This window comes from Aptenodytes forsteri, unplaced genomic scaffold (assembly GCF_000699145.1).
Source record: "Aptenodytes forsteri isolate BGI_AS27 unplaced genomic scaffold, ASM69914v1 Scaffold53, whole genome shotgun sequence".
Classification (NCBI taxonomy): domain Eukaryota; kingdom Metazoa; phylum Chordata; class Aves; order Sphenisciformes; family Spheniscidae; genus Aptenodytes; species Aptenodytes forsteri.
Window position 1 is genome coordinate 10,048,322 of NW_008795909.1, and position 21,488 is coordinate 10,069,809.

Genomic DNA, 21,488 nt, shown 5'->3' on the forward strand with positions numbered 1-21,488 from the left:
CGGACACGCTTGTAATGCTGTATTATTTAGTAGAGGGGCAACAGTGTCTGGAAGAGCCTGCTTTGACTGCGGAACAGAGCCTGCGTTCACATCCCAGCTCTCCAATTCTCCACTTGTTTTGGCAGACAGCTGAACCAAATGGCCTCTATTTCTAATGAAAATAAAAGAACATGAACCGAAATCCCCTGGGGAGAAGGCCCCAGATGTGAGCTCGTGGAATAGGCTGGTTTTACAGTGCTGGAAATGAAGGGCATTGCAGTTAGCTGCTGGGGTGGACTGACAGCCATGCACCAGTTGTGCCCGTCGTCCAAGCTGGATGGGAGGTGAGTCCTCTGCATTAGTGAGGCACTGAACACCAAGCTCAGGGCTCATCTCTCAGCCTGGGCTCAGCGCTAAGTTCAGGAGGCTATTAGGCTCTGGATTTGAGCCAGTTGGCACCAGTGCCAGCAAGAGGCAGTGTCAGTGACTAGTCCATGCCTCTTTGTCAGTGCAAATGGGGCTTCCATGACAGGACCAGCGCAAAGTTGGTTGGCAAAAGGCTGCTAAATAGTTTCCCCCTCCCACCGTGGGAGGAGATGGGTGAGGAGCAGCTCCCAAGACCACCTTTGTCCGTTCACCCTAAATCCCAGCTTCATACCTAGGTTAGCATCCGTCACTTGTAAGCTATTCTCCGCTCTCCAGTGAATTGGGTTTTTGAAGAGTTTGGCACATGCCTTGGAAGATCAGGAAGGCTGGCCAGACCTGCCTGAAATCTTCTCTGCAGAGGACATCTGGGGTATCCCCACCTAACAGTCCATGCTAATGTACTTCAATCAACCTGCAGAAATGTCCCATAAGAAAGAGCAGGGACCGCAAACTCAGCATCTTCACCACAACTCACTGCAGGTAAGAGAACCGGAGCAATGGGAATAATGACACAGCCCTCTCTCCACTAGAAAGGAGGCTGAGAACACTGACCAGTTTCCTACATACCTAAACTGGATTCATCCAGCGACCTGAGGAGGCACAACTCAGTCCCAGGTCCTAAAATGTGGTGTCATGGCCAATTAAATGCTGTTCAAAGGGCAGCAGAGCATCAGAGAGCACTTTGATCTCAGAGATGCCAGCCAGATGTGTAATATCTACTCAGGTGTTTGCGCAGGTATCAGTAACAGTCCATGAACATCAGACAGACAGGTTTCTTCCTGAGTCTGCTAACAGAAGCAGCGGTTGCTCACAAATCACAGAGAACAGAAATAATCCGTACCTTTTTAAACATCAAAAACTGTAAAGCTTCACAGCTGCATGGTTCTGAAATTGAATTGAATGACTTGACTTGCCAAAACCAGAGATCGTAGTTCTAGGTCTTTCATGCCACAGCTGAAAGCATCAATAACACTCAAAGAAGAGCACAGAGCTGCCTTTCAAATACCAATTTTGACTTCAGAAGCATTATTGGGTCTTACCCTTCAAACACAGTAGCCTCAATTCAAAATGGATGTGGGAGTAAAGAAAACTGATTTTCAACACGAACATTTTATTATTTAAAGGACTGATTTTTTTTTCTGAAGTCATATCTAAAACTCGCCAAGGAATCTGGATTTTAATTAGGTTTTGAATTTAAAATAAAAAAGCATTTGAGTTCATCTTTAAGTAGGAGGGCAGCAGTGTGAGTGTTTTCTCTTGCAAGCAATGCAACAACAATTCAAAAGCAATATCCGTGCAAGCACAGACTTGATCACACAGGGATCCAGGGAAAAAGGCTTTTGGGATGAAGCATTCAATTCCCAGAAGTTGCTTTCCCCACTGATCCAAAAGAATCCCAGGTCTGTTGATTTCTCCTGGTGCTGTAAGACCTCATTGCTTAACCAGAATATCTCTGCTTAGATACAAGTCTGTCATATATTGTCCCAGTACCTGAAATACCTGAGCAGCTCAATGTAAATCATGCATTTATCCTCCTAATGCCCTTTTGAGTTCTGGTACTGTCACTACCTACCTTTTACAGCAGGGAAAACCAAGGTATAGGGAATCTAAATAACTTGTCAACAACAGCTCTTTTTACTCATTGGTCATTGCATTATTCACTCAGGTTATTATAGATAAACAAAATGTTATTAAAAATTGAATAACTGTTTCCAGCATTAAGATCAGAGGTATTTTTCTTGCAAATACAAGGAAGGGGATTCAGTCAGCTTTTTACTCACCGCAATATCTGCTTTGACAGGCCAAGTTGGAGAGCTCAGCGACACTCAGAGAGGCATGTCCGGTCTCTCATCATCTGGGGAAACAACCTGTGGGGACTCTGACAGCAAAGACTAGATTTATACATATGTGTGCACATATATTTTATATATATAAAAAAAAATATATAAAACATACCTATAATTTTATGTTTTTATATATACAAAACCCCATACATATATAAACATATTTAGGTAGATATATAGGCAGAAAGATGTAAAAATGTAAAATTCATAACCGCTGTAAAATTAACTGTCTTCAAAGCATAACATTCTGGTCCTGAAAACCCTGGAAACCTATTCCCAATGACAAGTACATTCTCTTCCTGCCTGTTTATCACATACCTCAGCTGCAAAACCCAGAACCACTTTATGTCGTGGCAGAGAAAAGAAAAGAAGTGGGAAAACAAACCAATACAAAGACAATGAAAATTTTTAAATCTGCCTCTGCTAACGATACCAGCACTTCCTCCATGAACACTGGTGTGTCTGTATCCCATCTAACGCTCACCTAAAAATTAGTGCTGATAATGCAAAAACTCAGGACCCACTTAAATGCTGAGTGGGGAAGCTGTGGAAGGGCATGATCTGGTTATGCTGGCACCGAACCAGAAACATCCCAAACCCCTGAGCTGTGAGCTTCTTGAACCAAAGCCTTGTATCAATTTTGCTGATGTCTGGTCCTTATATTCATAATGCCCCAGGTAAGAAGCTGCATCTGAGCTTCCCTGCATCTTTGCAATGTTTGAAAAGCATGATCCAAATTTTGCATCTTGAGACTACATAGACAGTGTATGATTAAAAAATAAACAAAAAACCCCCCCAAACCTGCTGCCTATTTTACATTCTCAAGCTTCTTTGAATCTGTACAAATGCTAGGAGCCAGCCAGACAACAGATGCATCAGGAAATTAGCTCATCTCTTCCAAGAAAACACATTAAAATAAAGAAAGAGATGAAGATCAGGGGACCTGATGCCCTTCAGGGACTACTGCTGGAAGCTTTGCCTCTAGGTGATAAAGGGGGAGGTGGTTAATCCAGGGCAGACGGAGGTAGATAACATTTCTGTACTTGTACAATTCTGTACAACATTAGTCCAGACAGGAGTCTATTAACAGTGTCTGATGGAAGCAATTGTATTATTTATTAAACTGACAAGATCAATTGGCTGCTTTGTACCCATATAAAAGGAACTATTGTACTTTCATGTCCTTTTAAACACAGAGAATAAAGCGCTCCCCGGGGTGCTTTCATGGGTTGCCTTCGATTAAGAGTTCTGAGAACATTTGATATTGTCAGCGATCAGCTTGCCAGATCCCCAACTGGATTTGCAGCCCTCACAAAGAAAGGAAGATGTTAGCAATTATAATTATAAGTGAGCTGGGAAGGAAGGACCTTACCTGACTTAGAGGAGTGCTTTTACTTACTCTTCCCAAAGACTAGGTTCTCAAACCTGAGGGAGACTGACCTGCTTTTATAGCACCAGCAACAATGTCAGGACTAGCGTCATGGTACTGATAACTGAAAATGGGATGTTAATTCTCTTCACTTGAAAGATGGGGGGGGCGGAGAGGAAGATGACAATTTCTAGGGTATAAGTAATTTTTAATAGGGCCTAATTCTGACAGGCAAAAGTATTGTGTAAATTATCAGCAGGTTTTAAGATGAGTTGTGCAATATAGCTATATATTCTTGGGTGTGGGGGATGAGGGCAGAGGGGAAGGCTTTTCATGATGCCTCTGATTGATAAAGCCCTTGGCTATTGTAGCAGTCTTGTTATTAACTTTCATCCCAGTGGCTGAGAACAGCTCAGATGTGGCATGTAACATGCTGGACACAAATATTTAGGAGCTGGTGCCATCATGTAGTTAGTGAAAGCCTCTACAGCTACTTTCTCTGGGGAAGATCCCAAGTCCATTGTTATTTAGGACATGCTACTAACCACGTGTGTTAGCACAGACCTTTACCTGCAGGGTATTTTGGGGATTACATCCAGAGGATGCAATTTTATAAACTACAGAATAAGCAATTTTGGTTCATTTGGAGTGGATAAATATGCTAACCTAGTGGCATAGTTGATAAATTAATAGCAATGCTGCCTCAGAGCAGATATTTCTGGGCAGTTATGGAATTTTCCAAACATCTGAATGCCCCTTTTACTATGTGCTCCTAAACAGAGAGGTGCACTGACTGCACCAAAGCCAGGCACCAGCTTAGGGAAGGAAAAAATTCTTCATGGGTACCAAAGCACTGTTGTTCTAAGTTTTATTGTGTCACAATTATGTGTTTATCAACCTAGAACTAAAACCTCCCGCAAGCTGCCAAGTACCACTGTGACTCCTGTATGTGATGAAGCTCAGACTGAGTCTCTCACAGCTTGTCCAGAGACTGGAGATAACTCTGCTCACAATTACAGCAGAATAAACTCGTAGTAACTCTGTTAGAGGACTTCCATGGATTTGATCTTAATTTACCTAAATGTAAATGAGTAAGTTTCGCCTTATATTCAACCAGCTTTTCTATTGGATTTTGCCTGCTCCCTGCTGTGAACATAGAAAATACATATATTTTAAGCTGAAATCTGTACGACCTAGTGCTCCCAGTTAATTGCTGCCCCAAACAGTTTCAGAAACAGTGGCAGATACAGCTACATGACATTTGCTTCAGTTCAATTCCCTGCTCTTCTGTTTTCCCCTATTTTTTATCTCTGCCACCTGGGTGTGCGAGCCTTTGCCAGCAGTGCCAAGAGACCTCCTGGACTACTAGCTTCAGTTTTGATCTTAAAAACTCCTCTAATTTTCTAGTATTTTACTTTTGCAACTTTAATCTGCAGTCTGCTGCTTCTTTACCTCCGCTGAACCTAATAAACCTCAAGATCAGCGTTCAGCATCAGGCCTGTGCAGCCGTTAGCATGCCAACACAAAACAGCAAAGCCTGTGCCCCACCTCCCGGCTGCTGAGCAGCACTGCAGGAAAATCATCTGCCAAAGGCTTGCCCCTTCAGGAAAATTAGTACCCTCAGCTATGGCGCGTCAATTGCTACGACTTTACAAAATACTGATCTTTCTTGGTTGGTGAAGTAAAAAGTGGTTAAAGACATATTAACAGCAGCATCCTCTGCACCCACCGTGGAGATCTGTATTGCAGGACAACGTTTGTTGTTACTGAATTTAACAAATCTGTGGCCTTATTTAATTTTACATTTTTTATAAGCTGGTGTCCCAGGTACCACAACGTGACGCTGTGGTCAGTCAGTGTCACAAGTGTTAGTGGAGGGGAAGCTCAAAGTCTCCGGCTGTGGCGTACCTGATCCTCTCAGGATCAAGCTGCATTGGGAAAGAGCTCTATCACTGCAATACTGCTGTTGGATTATTCATTATGGGCAAGAGGACAACAGGGAAACTATCAGATAGCGGAAGGAGATGGCAAGGACTTACCCATAGAAATGAAAGGAAGGAAGAGCAAGGTAAATAATTGTGTCAGGGAAAGAGGACAAGGGACCAATACATAGGCAAACATTCAGGCTTTGCCATCACGCAACACCAGTCAGTGCCCATGTTCCCAGGTCTACAGCCTTCCTAGATTTGAGGACAGTCACTGTAGACAGGCATTGTAGTACAGTTAATTACAACAGTTTTCTCATTCACCTTTAAGATATCTATCAAGAGAGGATTCATTAATTTTCTTACAAATTGCACTGAGGAAATGGATCCTTAAGCCTACTATTTTATGTGTAAATTTGATGGAAATAGCTGACCTTGCCTGCAGGAATAGCCAAATGCGCTCACAAGACGGTCTTGATGTCTTTAACAAGTCTGTGATCCTAGCCTGCGTGCACAGAAAAATAAACATATTTCAAGGAAACAATTGTATGAGAGTACAGCATAATTTATCCTGCTACGGGTCATTAGAGTCTCAGCACAGCGACAAATGTGTCATTCCCTATGTTATACCGAGTAGATAACAATTGTGGAAAATACCTATCCAAGGATGGAATAGTCCATCTGGATCACAGGAACCTTCTGCTTATCATGAGCATTTCTCAGGAGTCCACTCTTTTCTGTACTCTGTCGGTATGGACAATTTCAGGAAATCTGTAGGACTTGCTTTTGAGATATCAAAAAAATTCATATACAAACACTATTCTTTTTCAGAGGTATAACATCAAAACTTTCAAAGTTCTTTCCAATGTGGCTTCATTCCAAGAGATACATCCTAGTAAAGCAGCAGTTTAAGGTGAGTTTCTCTATTTAATCATCATTCATGAGCTTTCTTTAGCAATATCATTCTTTCATTGGCCAACTGTAGTCTAAGTGCATCAGGGGCTTTTTCGCCTCTTACACAAGAGGAACAGTGGCAAAATGAGAATATTTCCATGGAAAAACACCTACATTTACAACAGTAGGTACCTGCGTCACTGAGGAAACTCTTACTTGTTTTGGCATTTGTGTCTTTCTGGGACCAGTACTTCCTGGTTTAGTAAACTTCCTGGATATAATCTTGTAAGCTATAATTAAAAGACAAGTTTAAGCATGTATTGTATAATGAACTAACATTGTGAGCATAGCAACATCCTGCTTAATAGCTAGGAATACAGCTCTAAAGTATATTTTTATAGACTTGTATCTAAATTACTTATTATTACAAATGAGACCAAACAGAATCTAAGAGGTCTTTACATCTTACGTGTCCTGAAAAATCCAAATCTGTATTGAGTTTTTATGTCTGCTTACTGCAAAGCCAAACGTACAAATATAGGAAAAGATACCAAAACCAAACGTTTTCTTGCAATCTTAATTTGTCTTCCAGGACTCTCTGATTCTTGTATGATCCTGTTTTTCCCCCACAGGATCATTTCTTGCTCATGGCACTAAATGTGCCTTACAACATGCGGAGGTCTGTCTCAGCTCCAGTTCTCAGCAGGCCATCAATGGACTTGACTATTTCAAATTTACCTCTGAATACAGAGAGCTTAACTTTCTTATCTCCCCTTCTGCTGTGCTTAGCAGTACTGCTATCTCAGCTACCATCTTTAGGACTCTTGCAGGAACTTATTAAAAGCACAAACCGCTGGGGATGTCCTGCCAACTCAAGGCCTTACAATGATGGAGATTACCTTTTTTTTTCCCCACTGAAGAGCTTTCTACCTTAGAAGCCTTTTCTGTTCTTCCAGAGCTTCAGAAGAGAATCGATGAGAATTTATCACATGACTGGTCTCTTGTGCTTAATTGTGTGCATATTGATGCGTGTGTTCAGAAGAACTGAGCAGGCCTGAGTTCAGCTCTTGAGCAGAGGGGGTATCGCATTTAGAAAGCATTTTGAATACAGGTCGGATTTTCCTTCTCTGTCAATGAGTATCCCCAGTGAGTTCAGGTCTTACAGGAGCAAGGCATAGAGAATTTGAGCAACGTTCATGCTGGGTCTTCAATCAAGTACTTTAATATCAGCAGGAAAATGTTGTCGCTTCCTCAAAAATCTCAAAAACACTAACTGGGACATACAGTACCTTGTGCAAGTTTACACGGGAAAGATGAGAGATGGACAAGCAGAGGACTGAACCTTGGGTAAAGCCAAATCAGCTGCAGGCACATAAAGAGAATTCAAGCCCCCAAAGCTAAACCATTATAGTTACAGTGCATTTTGCTTCTGAATTCATAGACCAAAGTTAACATCACTAATAACGACAGGGATATCATCCTTAAATACCTATTTTAATTTTTTTATAAAGTCTGTGCCTTATCCAAATAGAAGTATCTGGCTGCCAAAAGGGCTAGAAAAACTCCTTTTTGGCTCTTTCTCTACTTAAAACTTCTTGTTCTCTGCTTGGGATATTCTGAAGGTCTCTTTATCAGGGGATTCATTTTCAGTGTCAGGAACCTAAAAAAAAAAGCGCATATAAGACAGGCCATTAGCAGAAAGAAAAGCATGCCTTACCCTTGTTTCCTAAACCAACAGCCTGTGACACGCCAAAGCCAGAAAGCATTGATTATAAACAGAAAGTACCATCTCAGATTCCCGTAGTGAGTCTGGCTTTCCGTAACCTCTGATAGTGTGACACTTCCTACCAAAAGATCCTTTGTGTAAGGAAAGCAGAACAAGCAAACTAAACAAAACCACAAAAAAAAAAAAAAAAAAAAAGCCTTCAAGGCAATGATAGCATAATCCCACTTATTCATAGCTCAGCTGAAGTGCTGCCTATAAAACCCACTGCAGTGATTTATTCTGCTCTCATTTCAATATTGTCAAGAACCCTGCCTTCCTGCTACAAATCTACCTCCCTTTGCTCTCAGAATAACCCAAACAAATACAGAAAGGTTTACACTAATAAATTCTACATGGCATTTAGGTACATGTATTAAACTTGATGTATATCTAAGCCACCTTCTGCAAATGCACAAGCTGAGATTGTTCTACCAGCAGATGTCAGCAGCAGCAGAGAAAAGCGTGATGAAGCTCTGGTGGATCCCAGCTGTCCCACCTGCGTGTCAAAAGGCACCCAGCTCAGACGAGAGGTTTGAGAAGGAACCTGAGTAGGAGGTTGCCAAAGCAAACATGATTCATCAGCATTTGTGCTTTCTGACCTAGTGGTGCAGGGCTGGAGGAAGACACGCATGACACTGCTGCACTTTGTACAGCGATGCAAAATGGTTTCATACAAACCTGTTCCTCAGGCCGCGTCTCCAAACATATGTTGACGAAGGAAGAATGCAGGGAGATTCCAAACTTAGGAGTTTCCAAACCCCTGTCACCTGCAGGCTTTGGCCCCAGTGATTATTCAAATTGTCTGTCACAATCATTCCTTCGGATAAAGAAAAGGTAATCCCTGACTTGATTTTACTCTTCGCTGCTGTGAGCCAAGTCTAGGAACATGATGATGAGGGTTTCTGACGGAGCGCTAATCAGGCTGTGTAGTGGCAATACAGGATTTCAGGATGTTTAAAAATCAACATTCCTATAAGAAGAATGTTTATAAAAAAACCCAAATGCCTTTGAAACCCACCCCCACCTGCACTCAGAAGCATGAGATTCCAGCTCACACATATTCACCTGTACGGTGCACATACTAAAAAACGGTTCACAGTAGTGAAAGTCTCAGTAGAAAAAATATTTTTCCATCAGTGAGGGTAATTCAAATATGATGTTCGGAGCGCTAATCAGGCTGTGTAGTGGCAATACAGGATTTCAGGATGTTTAAAAATCAACATTCCTATAAGAAGAATGTTTATAAAAAAACCCAAATGCCTTTGAAACCCACCCCCACCTGCACTCAGAAGCATGAGATTCCAGCTCACACATATTCACCTGTACGGTGCACATACTAAAAAACGGTTCACAGTAGTGAAAGTCTCAGTAGAAAAAATATTTTTTCATCAGTGAGTGAAATTCAAATATGATGTTTAGGTGAGACATAAACGGTACACAAAAGAGAACAGCAGCTGTACTAAACAGTCTAAGGAATATGTTGTGTTGTGCCTTTTTATACCAGAATAGGCAAAAAAAAATATTTCACACTAAAAATGCAAAGGTAAAACTCAAGGCTTACAAGCCATCTACTTTCCAGGAGACATGCATATTTCATCTCGCTTACTGCTTTCATCCACAGCATCCGTCTGAAAAAGTATTCTGAATCTTTTATTTTGCCAGATCTTAGTTATTAGTATCTGGTACTATAAAAATGCATGTAAGAATTTTCTCCCATAATCCCTAGAAAAAAGATTAGAGGCTGAATAAAGGATCTGTGATGAGTAAGTGAAACCTCATAACTGTAATCGATCAAAAGGCATTTTCTTCCATGAAAATTTCTCTTCATTGTCTTCATCAAAATTTATGTTTCAATGAAAAACTTCAAATATGGATTCTTTTTAAAAAAACAAGACCTATGGCAAATACAGAAACAAGCAGAGAACTTCCACAATGAAAGCATCATTTACTTTTCCAATTTAGTTTTGTGTGTTTAGCAAGTGGGATGTACCTGGAGCAGAGTACCAGCGGGACTGAAGGAGAACGGGGAAGAAATAAGTCAGTGTTACTGTGTCTAATATTTGTTAGGAAATTCTCTTCAGAAACCCAGCCTGCATCACATAAAGAAAATTCCTATTCAAAAGCCAGCTAAGCGCAGTCTAATCGATAGATGTATTTTGTGTGTGTGTATAATATGAAAGATTCACTTTTCTTCAATGGGCAGCAATCTCTGTTTTGGAAGCAACTCTCTTTAGTAAAGCAGGATGTGAAATCTTCCGGTCTTTGGCCAGAAGAATAACTGCTCTTGCAAAACTTGTGCCCTGGCTCTGGATTTCACACAAGGTTCCTTTCTTCTTTCTTTCCACTACTTACTACGCAGCTCCAGACATCTACAGCAAAGGATTGTTCTTAAGCGTATTTAGCACATGGTGGCAGGCTTAGCTGCTGGGATCAATTCTTCTTTACTCTGAACTGATTCTTATGTTTCTGAATGCAGCAGCTCATTCAGAATTCAATTCCTCGCATTTCACAGCAGTACAAGTTGAACTAAATTTTTTACAGCTTCAAAAGCAATTAAGCAAACTCAAGACAGAAAAATCCATCTGAGGTCCTAGTTAAAGCTCAAGCAGCAGCAATACTACAGTGCGCTGGATGCTATGAAGATGTACTGGAAGACTGCCATGGCATGCTTTCCCCGTCCTTTTAATTTCCTCTATATTGGACTCTATAAGAGGCTATATGGACCTCTAGTCTGCCTTATTACGGCTGTTCATATGCTACATTCTCTTCCTGAGAAATCTTCCAGGTAGTCAATGTCAGTGACCGCAGCAACATCAGCTTTTTCTCCCTTTTGGTATTTTAAGATGGGTTTTCAAAGATGGACGAATGTGGTAAAGATATAAGAAGAGTAATGTTTTATGAACATAGTAAAAGGGGATACTATTAAGGTTAAAGCCTCCCTCATTACGTATGAACATACTTGCAGAGCTCCAAATCAAGATTCCAGACTAAGAACCCCACCCTATTCCTGCTTTACCCTTTCCTGCTTTATTTTTCCTCCAAATAACGCTGCTATTTTCTTTTTTCAGCAGCTCATTCAGTGCAAAAGTGAAAAGAGTGTGATTTATCCTGGGTTCTCCACACTAAATAGCCCAGTGCTGTTGTGTATGGGCAGCAACCACTTCAGAGAATGGTGGAAAGTAAAAACAAAGATATTTTTGAAATAAAGACAAACCCAAGAAAAATTTAAATAGACATTAGAATTAGAAAGATTTTTTTTCAAATCAGATTTGGATCTAAATGACGAACCTTGCTTCTTTGCCTTTTACATAAAATAAACTCTGCATATGTATTTATTTGGACATTTATGCCAATTCACAGGTGCTCTATAACATTGTGAAAAGGTCAGCAGTAAGTGATTCAAAAAGCTAGATCTGAATCTTGTTGAAATTCAGATTACGCTAATTTTCTACAATGGATACATTTTGCTCGAGTGCTGCTCACTGGCAGCATGGTGCAGTGTATTTTGCAGATGATGGAAACAAAAAACAGCTGAAGAAAAGGGAAGATCCACTTGCTCATAATGGGAGGGTTTTTTTACACATTCCCATTTTCTGGCTGTTGCCAATATCCAAGAAACATCTGTACATGCTAGTGAGAAACTTAGAGCTTTAACTGCACAGCAAGATATAAAGATCATTTTTAAAAGCTTCTAAGATACCTTCAAAAGCAGTCAGGAAACAAGCGCAGGAGTGGTATCAAGAAGGCTCTCAGCCAGTAAATTCTCCTAAATAGCCCAGAGCTTTATTGAACAGCTTGCACTGGAAGATCAAGGAATCAAGACGATCTATGAAACAATCTTAATGCTGATTTAGTAATTGCCTGTGAATACAACTCATCCCAGACTAGATGAGGCTCAGGAGACCTAAGACCCATCAGCTCTCCAAAACAGGTCATGAGCGGAACTTTAAGTGATGCAGACACTGCATGTGGATTCCTCTCCGGGGAATAATTTTTTGCCACATTGCCACAGGAAGAATCCATCACCTGGTAATTTTATTTCATTTGCGAGGCAGTGAACAACTTCAGCAAGCAACAACTAAATTGACCTCAGAAGAGCAAAGCCAGTCTCAGTTGAAGATGAGGCAGCATTTTACCATGGGGACTTAAACACTGTGGCTGTACGTAAACAGACGGCTGAGCCTACTGACAAACACTAATATGTGGCATCTTGATCCAGCACAAAGCCCACAGCCTGCCTAAAACTCAAATATCACAGATTGAGCTCTGACTCTTTGGAAATACTAAACTTAAGCTGAACTCTTACCATTTCCATCATAAGGTGTGGATGTTATAATGCTTTGAGTCCTGCGTAAGAACATCTCCCAGACCTGCTGCGTTCACATGAAATCAGGTCCAAAGCCAGAATTACGTAAATGGACTATTCTACCAGCTCATTCACTGGCCTTGTCCCATAAGTGCCCAGACTCCCCGTTTGCTTCCAGGGATTTTGCAGAGCTCTGCTGTTTCTTTTGGTTTGCTCCTCTCTGGCTTTCTATCTATTGCCAAGTATTTTCTCTTCATCTATATGTTCAAAGCACAAAGCTAAAAATGCAGAAATTAATCACTTCTGAAACTTCTCTTTGTGGATGAGCGCAGCCTGTCTCTTGTGAGGACCAGCAGACTGTGGTTCATTTCACTGACATGGGCAGACAAATCTGCTGAGCGTGACCAGAGAAACTGGGAGGCTGCCCTCCACAAACAGCCTGGAGCACTCGCTGGAGGCACAATGTGTTCTCTGATGCCTACATTGCGCTAGTGGTATATCTCCAGCTGCAACACAATCTAAGCAAGGAGCAGGAAGAAAGAATATGCTCCATGTAAATTTAGCCAGCGTGTTCTCGGATCTAATTGCTTTAAGTGGTTGGTAAAGCTGACAGAATCTAATTGATGTGGAGACTTACTCCCAGCCTCCTGACAGAGACATTTTTAGAACCGTACTTGCTGAATAGGGACAAAAAAATGTTAGGAGTCCAAAATCACCTGCCATTTGCATGGGCTGAACACCTTCTGGTGAGGCCATGAAGCAATAGGCTTGAAGACCAGAGAACAACTTGACACCTACATGGCATACCCATGTAGGCACAGCTGGGCATAAATTGCCTAACACAGTACCCCGAAGTATTAAGTACACAGCAATTTAAAGCAGAAAAGAGAACTTTCCTCAATTCTGTGAATGGACTTCTGGTGTATTCTTACCAAGGATAAAAAATACTTTTAAAAAAGTAGACTTTAAGCCCTCTAAGTCAAGATCCACACCTTCTTATCTACCCAACTGCATGGCTGTGAAGCTGCCAACGTAGTGCTGCCAGGTGAGGGGGCAAGGGACATGCATCCACTACACAAAACAGGCAGGACTGTTTTAAGAGTATTCCCAGACACCCCAAAATCTTTGACATAGCATTATTTCTCTAAAAACCCTCAACATACTCAAGATTGGATCAAGATTAAACAAATCAACATGTTGGAACGTATTTTGGAGGTAGGAGAGGAGGGGAAATATGCACTGTTTAAGGAGTTGCCTTCCATCCCACTTCCAGATAAAGTTGGAACGCTGACTGGCCCAGCCCACGTAATTGTGTTTAAACCACGACACACACACTCCCTTCACGCATTTCTTGGGAAAACAAAAAACAAACAGAACCCCAAACCTTCCAAAAGAGTAAGGGAAACTCAGGATTTTACTAAACAGTAAGCACCAGATCATTATTATGATTTTAACTCAAGTTTTCATAAGAGCCGAGTAAGTCAGTTTTAAACGCAAAAGAACCAACCAAAAAGACTTCAGTAAAGATCAAACATTTGCTGATGAACCTTGTACGTAAAATAGCTCTGACCATGGAAAACTGAATCTAATCAGTTATATTGGTTAAACTACATGTGGGTGGCATTTAAGTGGGTTGTAAGCAACTATGGTGCAGAAATCAAATTAAGCCTGGGAGAAACTGCAGTGTATGATTATCATGTGATAATTACTCAACACTTTGACAGAGCCCAAGGCTCGGCTCAGCCCAGCCCTTGACAATGAGAAGGCAGCATAAACATGTGAGTATGAAACTGTATCACTTCTGTTAATCCACCAGCATTTCCTTTGTGGGAAGTCCATGAGCTTCTGACAAAACTCCGGGGCTGCTAATTCATGAGAACCCCTGGGGACCAGAAACAAGGTCCAGACCCCCGGAGAAGGCAATGTTAAATCAGCTGCAGTGCAAATCTGTGTTGATAACCTTTTGGAATTGGGTCACCACCAATCGTTCACATATATGGAGTTCTTAGAGAAACCCCTCTGGTCCTGGCATCCATTTGATCTGCTCTTCATGCTGTTACCACAGCAACTGATACTTAAATGAAAATCTCTTTGCAAGTTAGACCTACAGACAGCCCCACCACATCACAAGGTAGCAAAAGTGGACGCTTGAGGCAGGTCTGGGAGGCATTTATCTGCGTATTTACTAAAAGGGTTTTCAGCCTTGTTTTCCGTTTGTTCTTTTCCTTTTGACAGAATAAGCATCAGCACACCAATTTTTCTTTACCAAAAAGTACGCTATAGGTCAGTCACAGCAATGATGTCTTTCTGTTTGGCCTGCTGTGCAGTCTAAATAGCTCTTAAAAAATTTGATTTCTGTGGTAAGTTTCCATAGCACACGCAAATTGAACATTTTTTGCTGTAAACACTATTGCTGAGAGATGTAATAGTAGCCATGTGCCTTTTCAGAAACAAAGGATGCTTTACAAAAGTATAAAAATCTAATTAGATCTTCCCAATGGCATTTAGATTTGTCCTGTTGAATCTGACCCAAATTTGTTTAACACTTTAGGGAATACAGACCTAATATTCCGGTACTTTGCGGGATAATTTCCTGTTTGGCAATACAGATTCTAAGACTCATTTTATTTTGAGTGAGGGAGGGAGGGAGGGAAAGACTGTGTTTGTAGTAGAGGATATTACATGAGCTGATGTAACCTGTGGTATTCTCCCAGTTGACTAGCTGAACTAGCTCTGAAATATGCTTTATTTCTGTCTCTGGCATAACAGAAGCAGAAGAATTAAATTTGAGCTCTCAGTCTTTGTCCTGAGGAGCAGGACAAATGAGGGATGGTTTTGCCCCTGTACATGAGCCAGATGTAGGCTCCTAAAGCAACACCTACACAGATTGGGTATGCTGCATCACACATAATGCAGAGGGAAGGGTGAGCTCGTGACCGAGGACAAGTGAGGTGATGCTGGGGTCAGCACTAGTATACACAGTCCACATCTTTAGTCTTTTAAATCAATACTGAACATTGCCAGTGGAAGGTGAGTGGAGGAGGGTAACACAACTGTGTCTTTGAATTTTTTTTCTTATTACTCAAAATCTAGAAGTGAGACCACCGTATGCTTGAAGTGTTCTGTGTCACAGGTATTATTTCTTTCAAATACCAAGGGGAGGGAGAGAAGGAGACAGAGAAAGAAAGAGACTGAAGGATACTACTGAGAGAAGTGAGAAGTATACAAGATAACTAAGCCTGAAATGGAGAAACACGTTTCAGTAAAGCTTCACTATTACACAATTTGCTCACAAATTTCTTGCAATCAAAAGAACTGAAAAAAATTTTTACACACAAAACCCCTCCCAAATGTTATTTTACTACAGCAACGTTTTTTTTTAAAGCCTATTGATTACTCATGAATTAAATTTCTTCCAATTGGCTATTTAAAATTAGACAACAAAAGTCACATTAGGTAGATTTCTGTTTGGGGAAAAGTCAGAGAGACTTTTGTTTTAATGTTTCCAGTTGTAGATGTTGGCCTGGCGACCTTCCTCTCACCCAGTTCTTGGGTGCTCCGTCACTGGTTAACCGAATTTGAAAAGAGGAAGAAAGTTAGAGCAACCACTGTGATTTACTCAACCAGGAGCAGAACAGCAACCCATTAAAATTTTTGGCACAAGTCTTCCTGTGAACACATTTGCATGTTTATTAGCTAAACTTTGCCTTCTGCAAGCACTGTTGTGAAAAAAACAACAAATCATTAGTACAAAATACAGTAGAAAACACATTTTTAAAGGCCAAAAAAGCTAAAATGAACTGGAAATCTTTATTGCAAGAAATGTTTGAGAATTGGTTTGTCCTGCAAGCACCGAGGCTGGAGGCCCAAGATACAAATTCTGTTAGAAGACAAGTCTGAGTCTTTGTCTTCAGAATTTGGACTAAAATTTGAAAATCTTAATTTGCAAATTCTAATGTGGATCTTCTCTTTCAAATGGAAATACTCTAAGTAGGAGTAGTAACCCAGTAGGAAGGTATGATGCACACACTATGCAAAGTAAGCCAAAATTCTGAGAGAAAGTTAGAGACATTTCATGATTTTGGATGAAACAACCCTATAAATACAACTAAAGTTTTTGCTGACCTCAGTCAGGTAAAAGCTATTGAAGTAACTAGGGAAGAAACTAAGTAATTAAGGAAGAAAACTACAAACCTAAATTTGACCCTTTCCTTTTAGCGATTCATTTAATAACATTGATATAATAATATTGAAAATCTGGTTTGGAAAAGCAACATGCCATGTCATACCACGACTGTCTCTCTTCCTCAGCAGTAAATCACTACCCACCACTTTCAATTTGTGAGGGCAGAGGACAATTATTCACTTGTCTGTTAACAAGTACCGTGTTTGTTCTCGTCATTCTCCAGTGACTTCACTGAGTTTTCTTTAACTAGGAGAGCAAAGATACTTATAGCTCCTGTCTCCAGGCCAAGCAACTGTTTTAAAAGCTCCCAAGTCATTTAACTGTTGCTGTGGACAGAAAGCTGGACATTTCTGCTCTGACAAGGTCTTTGTTTTAAGGTGTCTCAGTCCGTCTTGCTTCCTATCTTACAGGCCTAGAAAGACTGCTAATGACTATGCACACAGAACTCATTTCAATCTCATATTTGCATTTCACAGGAAGACTCTTGGGAAGTTTTGAGATTGTCCCAGATTAGAGAGACACCCAATCCATCACATTACAATCAATTTTAATAGAGGCAGGATCACAGTCTCAACTTCTCCCTGCATGCTCCTGCTGCTAAGATTATAGTGCCTTCTGTTCTCTCAAAGTCAGCTATTAAGACAAATCATATGCATAAAAAAACCCAGTCTTGCCAGCAATGTACTTGTACGTTTGTATTCCAAACGAATTCCTGTTACAGTCCTGGTGGATGCCATGGTCTTACTTCAGATATTGATTTGGTGGAGCAACAATAAGGCATGCAAGCTTCTGGTCTGTATTAATTTGTACTATAGCTCTTGGCACAGTATCAGCTGGCAATGGTCTACGCCATGTTTTAAATCAATTACCTGAAGTAGTAATTGTTTGTTATCAGTAAGGGGAATTTAATAAACAAGACATGCTTGATAAATCAATGCACAGAAAAATCCAGGCATCAACATATAAATTAATTTACATGAATTTACTAAAATGAGACTACTGTAATTAAAATATTTCAATACACCAAATCAACATTACCAGTTCTTGTAACGTGGTATGTTAAATTCATCTCTGTCCATTTTTTGATCTTTAGACCTTTGCTTCTGGTGAGACAATTAGGCATTATAAGGAGGCTAGGTTGTAAAGCTCAGACTGTTTTCTTTTTTTTCAGTATTGTCTTAGAGTCAGTGAAATAAAAAGATGAGTTATGTTGTTATATCGGCTGAATAGCTTATGTAATGTACCTCTGTTCCTACATACTTGAAATTTAGTGTTTTAACAATGGACTTTACTCTTCCACTCACCTGTAAATGAGTGCTACTGGAGCAGCAATGAGCGTAGTTCTGCTTTCTCACCAGCTAAATCTGTTTCCTCTTCTGTGAAATCACTGCTGTTTTACATCATTGTGAATTAGATCAGAAACAAACCCAGCAACTGCTCATTCCAGCTAGTGAAACATATGAAGAGCGGCTGCAATGACAGATCCATGATAATGCTTCTCATCTTCAGTCAATTAAGTTTAGACCACGCAGAACTATAAGAAGTACACAGTGGAAAATTTTGGCAGAGTGACTGGCAAGCCATAGCAGATCTAACAAACCTGAAGTCTTTTAAATTCATCTTTCCTGTGAACTTTAATCAAACACTATAAAAACCCCAGCTGAACACAATAAAAATTTAAACAGTGAAGATCATTAAAACCAACACTTCCCGTTACCTCACGGTGACTTGCAGAAAAATCTTACCAATGTAAGATGCTCATCCCCTATGTTGTAATCATAACTCACCTCGCCAGAAAACAAACAGCACAGTAATGTCTGCCTTTGCTAAACTTGTGTACCAAAGGCAGATACGAGAGGAGACCAAACATGTTTTTATAAATTACAAAAGAGGACAATTACTCCTACCGGAGGGGATAGGAGCTTTTGGAATGTACTTTTGGACATAGGAGTGTCTTTTGAGAACTATTGAATATATCTTCAAATGAAAACCATAAATTAAGTGTAATTATTATTTCTGGCAGCTTGCATGAAAAAAATAAAGCATTTATCCCGTCATTGAGGCTCATGATCTCAGTGCAATCTCAGGACATCTGATTCGTTCTTTTGGCATATCCACACTGCTGTTAATACACACCTTTTGTTTTTTCTCCACCACAATTCTTTTAAAAGTACCTAATTTGCCTTCAAAATTGTGTGGCTAAAATGTTTTTCTGTCCTTTGGCTCTTTTCATTTTTGACAGCTTCCTCAGCAAACCCCATCCCACAGTTGCAATTCTTTACAGAGAGCATAATTAACCCCCCCTCGCTCCCTGACCAACCACCAGCTCAACAGCAATCATACACAATTTTTTCTCCCCTCCTCCCATTTTTGGCAGCAAATCCAGACCTTTATGGACAGACCTCTGCCCTGCCTGTATACTAGGTATCTTTTATTATATTTATCCACATGCTCTGCCTCAGAATTTGTCTGTTCGCATCTTTACGCTTGCCAGTCCATCTCATACGCCTCTGGTTTTGCCTTCATTAGGTGCAGCCCCCGCCCACTTGCCTTTTATTCTATCATCAGCCCTACAAGACAGATTCTTTCCTCTAAAACCCACAAATGACTACTCTGCAAGATCTGGCTCACTGGTTATATACTCAACACACATTTATCTGTTTATACAGCAGGTTCCAGAGGGCAGGGGCTTTTCTTCTGCACCTTGTGCAGAGCTTGCCATTTAAGACGCTGCCACTATCAGCCACATTACAATGACATCGGCAACACTACTTTGCTGCAATTAGGAGGGAAGCTTGCCAGCAGAGGATGGGGTTTAAACTCTTCTTGACAAAGAAAACAACATTGAAACGATCAGTTAAGTCTCTGTTTACAGAACCCAAAGGGGTATCTAGAAACCCCAGTTCAAACACGGATTCTCTATACAAATGACAAGTCATGTAATGGATGGTTTAGCTCGGCAAACAACCAGAGACAAAAAAAACATGCTTGTATTAGCTGCAAAATTTTGCTCCATGTGAAACAAAGTGCATGACCTGAATTTAGAGGCAGGTTATTTTTTGAGAGATGACACTTTTTTCGATTTCTTGAAAATATTTTTGAATATTACATCTGAAACACAGTGACATATAGTACCATATTCCACTTAGAAAAATAAATAAAAAAATAAATACTAAGGATGATATTAAAAGCTGACAACACAAAATCTTTACTAACCCATTTTTCTGCAGTGTTTTTACTATGAGATCAGTCTGTCAGCACAAAATCTAAGGTAACACATTTTTAATCTAGTAAATACATTTTTCAGGAGCAGGTTTTCACGAAACGGCCATCGTCTAATGGCCTCCCTCTAAGGCAGAATGGACCCACTCTTACCCAGCCATGACCATGAACCAGCTCATCCAGCAGACACTCCGCAGGGAAGCAGCAAGGAGGAGAGAGGATGATGGAGTTGTTCAAAGCAGAGGAATTCCTGTGGTGTCCCTGGTCAGTGGAATAACTTTCCGGGTTGTAATATTTGAAATAAATAAAAAGTAGAACACAAAATCTGTGCCCAGAAGAGGCCAGAAACACTTTTTTTTTTTTTCAGAGCAATAAATGTTCTTTCTTGGAAGGCAGGCCAGCTACACTGCAGACAGAAATAGGGTAAGACTACTCTGATTAGAGAAAACCAGATTAATTCAACATTTTTAGATTTGGCTCTGTATTAGATGACAAACAGCAAAAAACTTATGCCGATTTTTTGCATTGTTTCTGACAGAACTTCAGAGGCTTTAATTAGCATTAGTCCCCCCAGGGTTTCTACAAACAGGTTTCTTGCAGTATTTCTGGTGGAGTAGGATGCACAAGGTGCTCTGGAAACTTCCACCAGGCACATGCCCCTCAGCAGGCATCAGCAAACACATCTTAAATCCGTATTTGAGAAACTAAATATAAGAAGCCTGTTTTTGAGATTGCTGGCAGATTCTGTTGATAACAAAATAATTTACTCTGTGTGTTGCTTTAGGTTAGATAGTGTAATATAGCATATTACGGAAGCTCTGGTTACCATCTCTCCTTTGTATAAGGCTGCTTACGTTTATTGCACTGTTAGTTTCCAAGTATATCCTATAAGCAGGAGGACAGGTAGGCAGGAGAACCCAGCAGAACTAATGGTGCATAAGAAAATTTGAGGCTGTTATCTGACCTCCTTGACAGTGTTTTGAGAGAAGGTAGCTTATTAAGAGACCAAAACCTACATCTTTAAGATAGGGTAATGTGACCCGAATTAAGACAGCCAAATTTAAACATTTTAATCAAGAAATTTACCTCCGATACAAAGTTTCAGAGAGGGTTCTGCATAGGGTTTGCGTAAGTTTCTCTCCAACAGACAAGCTGATGAAAGAGTTTGTACACCTTGTTATTACTTCAGGCAAGTATCAAATCAATAATTTTTTATATGGGCATATTTCTGATGAACAAACTTAGAATGTATTCAGTTTCCTTTACCTTCAGGAATACCATTTGAATAGGTCAGCTTTCAGCTAATGTGTTAATTACTTCCTCAATATAAGCTGAAGCCATCTTTTTTTACATGAAGATTGGTTATGTGCTTAATAAAAAAATCCCCTACTAATATTTTTAACTGTCATTCTGGTGTTTTAAAGAAAGTCTCACCATCTCATTGATTACTTTCAGATCATGTTTTGTGAGCAAGCACATAAGGACAGACATTTCGAGAGGAAATGGCCTCAAGTTGCGCCAGGGGAGGTTTAGATTGGATGTAAGGAAAAATTTCATTACTGAAAGAGTGGT

The 21,488-nt window shown here is 40.3% G+C and overlaps 1 protein-coding gene across 2 annotated transcripts in view; it reads right to left on the minus strand.

Moving 5' to 3' along the window:
• Positions 1–21,488, minus strand: part of CHST13 (carbohydrate sulfotransferase 13) — a 104,615-nt gene that overhangs the window by 62,835 nt on the left and 20,292 nt on the right. The window contains exons 2-5 of one of the 2 annotated variants that reach the window (XM_009284435.2): positions 17,999–18,141; positions 6,201–8,097; positions 5,978–6,048; positions 2,187–2,284 (exon numbers count right to left, since the gene is read on the minus strand). The gene's annotated coding sequence lies outside the window, so the exon portion shown is untranslated. Of the gene's footprint in view, positions 1–2,186; positions 2,285–5,977; positions 6,049–6,200; positions 8,425–17,998; positions 18,142–21,488 lie in introns of those variants that run through there. The other variant, XM_009284433.2, reaches the window with a different exon arrangement.